We start from the raw sequence: 7,410 nt of genomic DNA, 5'->3' as shown, positions 1-7,410 counted from the left end.
TCTCAGTGAAACTCCAAGGCAAAATATAAACGGAAAACAAAGATCTGTAACTGCAATCAATTCAAAACTCAGCTGCACGACTTTTTTTGCCAGTCTCTGTACCCATATAACCCCTCTTCTCGTCACTATATTAGCTCTCTATCCATTCTTGCATACAGTACACTTCTTACTTACCTACAAGAACCTTCACTCTGCAGCTCTTTACTACCCTTTCTTGTGCACTCTGCTCAAGTCTCTCCCGTCTATGCTCCTCTCCTCTACCACCAATTCCCAACTCCGAGCTTTCCACATGGCTGCACCATGTTTGGAATAGACTTCCTGAGCTAATTCATGTTCCCTTTCTTGCCTTATTTAAATCCTGTCTAAAATCCTACCTTTTTGAGGCTTTTAAAACTTTACTTCCAATTGTCCCACTTACAACCTCATTAATTTTTAATCATTGTCGTAATAAATTCCCAAAGTCTTTTTGCCCTTGTTTAGATTGTAAGCTCTACTGAGAATGGACTCATTTTTTGTACAGCACTGCATATATCAAGTAGCACTATAGAAGGCTAAAGAGGTTAGGGCTATTCAGCTTTGAGAAGAGACAGCTGATGGGGAGATATGAAAGAGGTCTACAAAATCATTAAAGGACTTGAATAGATATTGATGATGTCATGAATTCCCTTTTTCTGACTGGAGCAGTCAACCTCAAAAAATTGAACTAGATACTAATATTTTATAAGAAAATAGCAACTAGGTTAAAATATAGGTTTGGGTCACAAATAAGTGAGAACTTCCAGGGTCAGATTTGAACTGATTAAAGAGCCTGAAAGGTAAGTAACTGTGTGTACAGCTCTTATGGAGTGTGCTATACACGAGTATTCTATTGTTAATTATTTTTATGTGGCTTTCATTTTTTCTAACCTATTGCTTGAATATGACAAACCCCTGATGCAGAATCTTCGAAATATGGCACATGTTGGGACTCGGGATTACTATGCAAGTAACCGTGATTACAAGCTAAGCTGTTTTATTTTATTTGCAAAAAAAAAAAAAAAAAATCACAAAAAATTGAACATTTAGGACAGATGATTATTTATAAAGCAATGAAGATCAGTTGACCAGGAGTGCTTAGTATGATAGTCCATTCATAACTTGTTTATGGTTCAACTATCACAGTTCATTTGAGTATGCACTCTCTCTGAACAAGTTTATGTGACTGACTTCTTTGTTTATATCTATATCTATATATCTATCTATCTATATCTATATATCTATCTATCTATATCTATATATCTATCTATATCTATAGATATAGATATCTATAGATATAGATATATAGATATATAGATATACACACACACACATATACATGCTCATAAGTTTACATACCCCTGGCCGAATTTGTAAGATATGTACTTTTGTCTGATCACTCATGTTTCCTTAAACATGTCATTTTTAATATGTTTCAAATTAATTCATTTTTAATATGTTTCAAATTAAAACTATAATGCATCACAGAACAGCACAATCAAACATTAGAAATAAGGGAAATAAAATGATCTTGACAAAAGTTTACATATCCTTGAATGTTTGGCCTGATATTATACACAAGTTGACAAACACAGGTTGAGAAGGCAGTGAAGGATAGGTAACCACACCTGTGCCTTGTTTGATTATAATTAGTGTGTGTACAAATAGTCAATGAGTTCCTTGGCTCTTGAGAAACCCTTTAGCATTTCATCCAGGGCTGCACTGACTGGTTACTGAAGCTTGGGGAAAGCAAAAGAACTAAATGATATGCAAACAAAAGTAGTTCAACTTTATAAATCAGGAAAAGGATATAAAGGATGTAATGCGCTGTTGCTAACCTGTTTGCTTTCGCACTGCTGCAAGTTTCTGTTGTCTGTAAACAGATGTGAGTTTACTAAACAAATGTCGGTATATAAAAATTGCAAATAAATAAATATCCAAAGATTTGAAAATGTCAATCAGTATTGTTCAAACTGATCAAGAAGTGGGTCATTATAAGTTCTGTTAATACCAAGGTAGACCAAGAAATATTTCAGACAACTGCCAGCAAAATGTCAGGATGCAAAGAAAAACTCACAAGCAACTTCTACTGAAATATAGGCTTCTCTGAAACAAAGTGATGTGGGTGTTTCAGCATGCACAATAAGGAGATACTTGAACAAAAATGGGCTGCATGGTAAAATTGCAAAAAAAAAAAAATCCATTGCTGCACCAAGACCACAAAAAAGCCTGCTTACAAGATGCCAAACAGCACCTAGAGAATCCTCAAAACTTCTGGAACAAAATTTAGCATGATGAGACCAAAATTGAACGTTATGGTCACAACCATAAACACTATGAAAAGCAGCGCACTATCACCACCATGAAGCATGGAGGTGGATCTCTGCTCTTTTGGGGATGCGGGGGGGGGGGGGGGGGGGGGAGCTCCAGTGGCATAGAGAATTTAGTCAAAATTGATGACAGGATGAATGCAGCATCTTATCAAAAAAATATTGGAGGAGAATTTGCATTCATCAGTCAAGAAGCTGCACATGGGGCGCATTTGGACTTTCCAACATGAAAATGATCCGAAATAAAATCAAGTCAGTGGCTGCAGCAGAATAAAGTGTTCAGGAGTGGCTGTCAGTCTCCTGACCTCAATATCATTGAGCCACTTTGGAGAGGACTCAAACATACAGTTCATGCTAGGAAACCAAATAATTTACAGGATCTGCAGGCTTTTTGCCAAGAGGAATAGACAGCTTTACCACATGAGAAAATAAAGGGCCTCATTCACAACTATCTGACTGCAAGCCATCATTGATGCAAAAAGGGGCAGTACATGATATTAACAATTAAAAGTATGCAAACTTTTGAGCAGGACCATTTTATTATTTCCTTTTATTGCTGTGGGTTGGTTTGTTTTGGGTTTTTTTTAAATGTTTATTGGTTTTAAAATGGTACCAAGAAATTATCCTTGTACAGAAAAAAAATCACGGTAATTCCAATTACATAAGAAACTATTTCCTCTACTTGCTCACAATTAGGGGAGAGTAATGAACTGTGAGGAATCATTTTTTATAAAGGAAAAAAGAAGGAAAAACTTGGCAAAAATACATATTTAGCCATCATTATGAGTGACAGATAACATGGGAGAAGAAACATTCAATGGAGTGATGGAAGATTGCCTCTGAGTTATAAAATTAGACAACTGTGTGTGTGTGTGTGTGGGGGGGGGGTCATAAAAATATATTTGACCCCTTGCAACTTGATCACACATTTACAAGGGAAATTTAACCAAAATAATGCCCCAAGTTGTAATACCCCAGGACGCAACATAGGAAATCTTTTTCTTCTAAACTGGGTTGCTTTTGCCACATCATGAAATATATTAACACAAAAATTCAAAAAAGGAGGAAATCCTATTATAGAAAAAATCTCATCACCAGATCTCAATCCGAATCCATCACAAAAGTAGCTACTAAAGTTGCAGCAATAGCCTCAGTAGTACCAGTTTTCCAAAAAGCCAGAAATATTCAGGACCTCGAAAGAAGATGAAGGTTCTTCTTCGCTAATGGCAAATAGTAAACCTTAGCCTTAGGTGGTAATATATTCTCAGGAATTTTCAATACCTCCATAAAATATCTTCTTAGCAGCTGAGATGATGATACAGCTTTCTGCTTGAGTAAGTTTATTAATCTAATATTCCTAGATCTAACCACATTTTCTAAAGATTTGATTTTATATTGCAGGGCCATATATCCTTTTGATATATTCCCAACATTGTCCTTAAGAGAAGAGATCCGAGGTTGAAATTCTGAAACTTGAGCAGATAGCTTTTCCAGGTCTTTTTTAGAAGTTTGTAGAGATTCAGAGAGAGACTGCTGTGAGATAACATACTGTCCCCAACAGAGGAAAGACCAGCAATTGTTTCCCCAAATAGAATTAAGGGTAATAATGGGTTTAGAAAGAATACATTCTTCTATCCCCTTAGTTGTTAACTGAGGTGAAGGCAAATTCCCTAAAATATCAAATGCTGATGAAACAGAGGATATGTCATCTTGTCCAGTGAGCTTTCTTCTTAGCTCTTCAGCTCCCTCCATTGCAAGCAGCAGCGGCTCAGGTGGCATATTCAGTATAGATCCCAAATGACCTGGTCTAGAATCTCCATAGCACCAAAATCAGCCTTTTCACCAACACATGGTGAGGGCTGCTCAGGGGGAGGATGGCAATCAGGAGAGCGAAACATTGAAGTCCAGGAGGGAGAAACACCGAATCATAATGCGCCGTTCCTCTCAAGGACATATCTTCGAATCCAAAATACTGAGCCATTCCCCCCACTGCTGATGACGATAAACTTGTCAATCGGGCCGGCAGTCATCAGCAAGGAGATTCTCAGGGAAGGTACATGTTTTCCCTTTCCATTTCCCAATCGAGATAGAGAGGAAAAAGGATTTAACAAGAAGAAAATCTTTAAAGATGCACCGGTCTCAACAGGAGAGAATGCTAAGAGTGGCCATCTTGAAACCACTCCCCCCGGTTTGTTTAATGATTGTGCTATACATCAAATAGTTTAATTTGAAACATTAAAAATAACAGACGTGGTTTGTTCGATCACTCATGTTTTCTTAAAATGCCATGTATGTTATGCTCATAAGAAAAAAAAGCTACCATCCCAAACATTTTTTTACAATATGATATTCAAAAGCAATATGCAAAAATCTACAAATTCAATTTATGTGAACTTAGAAAGTAAAAATAAAAGTTAAAATAGGGGGAAAAAGCCAGATCATTGCTTGTTCCCTTAGTAGTAAGTTATATTGCAGGTCACATAGTGTCAATGGGCCTCAAGTGATCATAATCAATTCTGGCAACCTCTCCCCCCCCCCCTTTAAACATGTAGAGAAAATGTGAAAACAAATTTCTATGTTTATCCAGAACAGGTGATGTAAAAAAATATATACAGGTAAATCATGAAAAAAAATGTTGGGTCTGGGGAAAATGCTACATTACACAAATAGTTAATCTATATGTTCAAAAAACTTTTGGAAGTTGCCTCATTGCAGCACATTCATAAAGCAAATAGAAAGAATCATCCAATGTCAAGAGAATATGTAGCAGCTCAGTGTCATGTAGACAATTCAGTATACCCCAATTAAAAATCTTAGTTTTGCTGTCAAAGATGGCTTCCTCAGGGGAATGAAAGTGACCACTGACTGTTGAAAAGCAAGACACATATTTGGACTATACATCCTTGAAGTGTCTATCAAATGATTTCGAAACAAAATACCCAAAAAAGCCATCAAGTGGAAAAAGCAACTTTTCTTCACCACCGTAGTTCACAAATTGAATTTGTAGATTTTTGCATATTGCTTTTGAATATCCTATTGAAAATTTTTTTTGAGAAGGTAGCTTTTTTTCTTTAATTTGTTTTTCACTTTCGCTATCTGTCCTTTTATAAACATTTTTTTTTTAACTGTTTCATAACAAAAAAAGAAATTGCCACACTGGGTCAGACCAAGGGGTCCATCAAGCCCAACATCCTGTTTCCAATAGTGGCCAAGATGTGAAAAAAAAACAAAAAACAAAAGCAAGACTAATGCCTTGGAAAGAGAATTTATTAAATGCAATAATGCCCGACTCCGGTCAAGTTTCACCTTTTCGGCTACATCAGGGGCTTTAGATTGTATACTTCACAAGGGTGTCAATGAACACATTTCTGTAAAGATGTAAATATCGACTTCTTATAGTGGTTATAATGTTAATTTGACAAACACGTATCCTGAGGAATTACACAATGATTCGGGATATAATCCTAACAATGGTAATGAACAACTCAATCATTCATATATATCCAGTTTAATTGAGGACATCTTCAACCGTCTGCACTGGAGCACAAATTATCTTCCTTGTGTGTGAACGAAATCGCACTGCTTTCCGGTGTTTGTAAAAATTGGAAGAAAGGATCACTAAGTGAATATACATACTTATGAAGTATACAATCTAAAGCCCCTGATGTAGCCAAAAAGGCGAAACTCGGCCGGAGTCTGGCGTTATTGCATTTAATAAATTCTCTTTCCAAGGCATTGGTCTTTCTTTTGTTTTTTTTATATCTGTGGCTACCCTAGACAGACTTCCATTTTGTTTTTTGGGTCCAACAGTGGCTAATCCAGGCTACAAGAACTTGGCAAGTACCTAAAAACTAAGTATATCCCACGCTACTGATGCTAGTAATAGCAGTGGCTATTTTCTAAGTTAACTATTAATAGTAGGTAATTGACTTCTCCAAGAGCTTATCCAAACAGCTACACTAAGGGGTAGATTTTCAAAACCTACGTGCGCATCCATGTGCGCACACTACCTGGCACGCACACATGGACGCGTGATTTTATAACATGCTAAATATTCAAACACACATGTATTAATCGATTGTCCTAGTCAATCATTCCTCATTCACACCACTTCTAAACTCATGGAGCCGAATTTTAAATCGGCCATGTGCGTAAAACTCGCCACTTATGTGCGTGGCTGGGCCCTGTGCACACCGCATGCATTTTCAAAAGGGTTTGGCCATGCGAGTGGCGATACACACACAAGTGCCGGGCCCTGAGAAATGGGCAGGCTGGGGGGAAGGGGGGAGGGCGGCCGCTGGGGCAGCAGACATTAGCCGCTGTCCCAGGGAAGTGTGCGCCGGCAGCCGGCTGGCACATGTAAATTACTTCTGCTCCTGAGGAGTAGTAAGTAATAAAATAAAAAAATTGAGGCAAGGTAGGTTAGGTTAGGGGGTGGAGAGGCGAGGGGAAGGAAGGTTAGGCAGGAGGGTAGGGAAGTTCCCTCCTAGTCCGCTCCTTAATTGGACTGGGAAGGAACTGGGGAAGGCCCGATTGCATCATTGCGTGGACTCTGCAAAAAATTCAGCCGCCCTTGCGTGCACATGTTATAAATTCGGCAGCTGGGAACCACACACATGGACAGGTGCATGTATAAAAATCAACATAAAACATTGCCAAAATATATACAGAGTGCTTGTAATGAAACAAAACTCTTTCAATAGAGTTGAACTTCAAGAAAGACACTCTGTGAATTGCAAATGAGTCACATGAAAGACAAAGTCATTAAAAAGGGGATACAGTTGAAACATGGACCACAAGAAATGATACTTTGTAATTGTTTCACAGGAATGTTGTGTAGAGTCCCCTTGCAAATCTATCACTTCATATAGGTTCCATTATGGGTAATTGCCAGGTTCTTATGGCCTGGATTGGCTTCTCTTGGAAACAGGATGCTGGTCTTGATAGACCCTTGCTCTGACCCAGCATGGCAATTTCTTATGTTCTTATGTACTATTTCTGTGTCCCTACAAAGGCCTCTTTTTCACCATACAGGCTTCCTAAACCTACCTCATTTTTTTTTTTT

The sequence above is a fragment of the Rhinatrema bivittatum genome, chromosome 2 (genome assembly GCF_901001135.1).
Source record: "Rhinatrema bivittatum chromosome 2, aRhiBiv1.1, whole genome shotgun sequence".
In the NCBI taxonomy this organism is placed as follows: Eukaryota; Metazoa; Chordata; class Amphibia; order Gymnophiona; family Rhinatrematidae; genus Rhinatrema; species Rhinatrema bivittatum.
The sequence above is the reverse complement of the archived record's forward strand: the minus strand, read 5'-3'. Positions refer to the sequence as shown.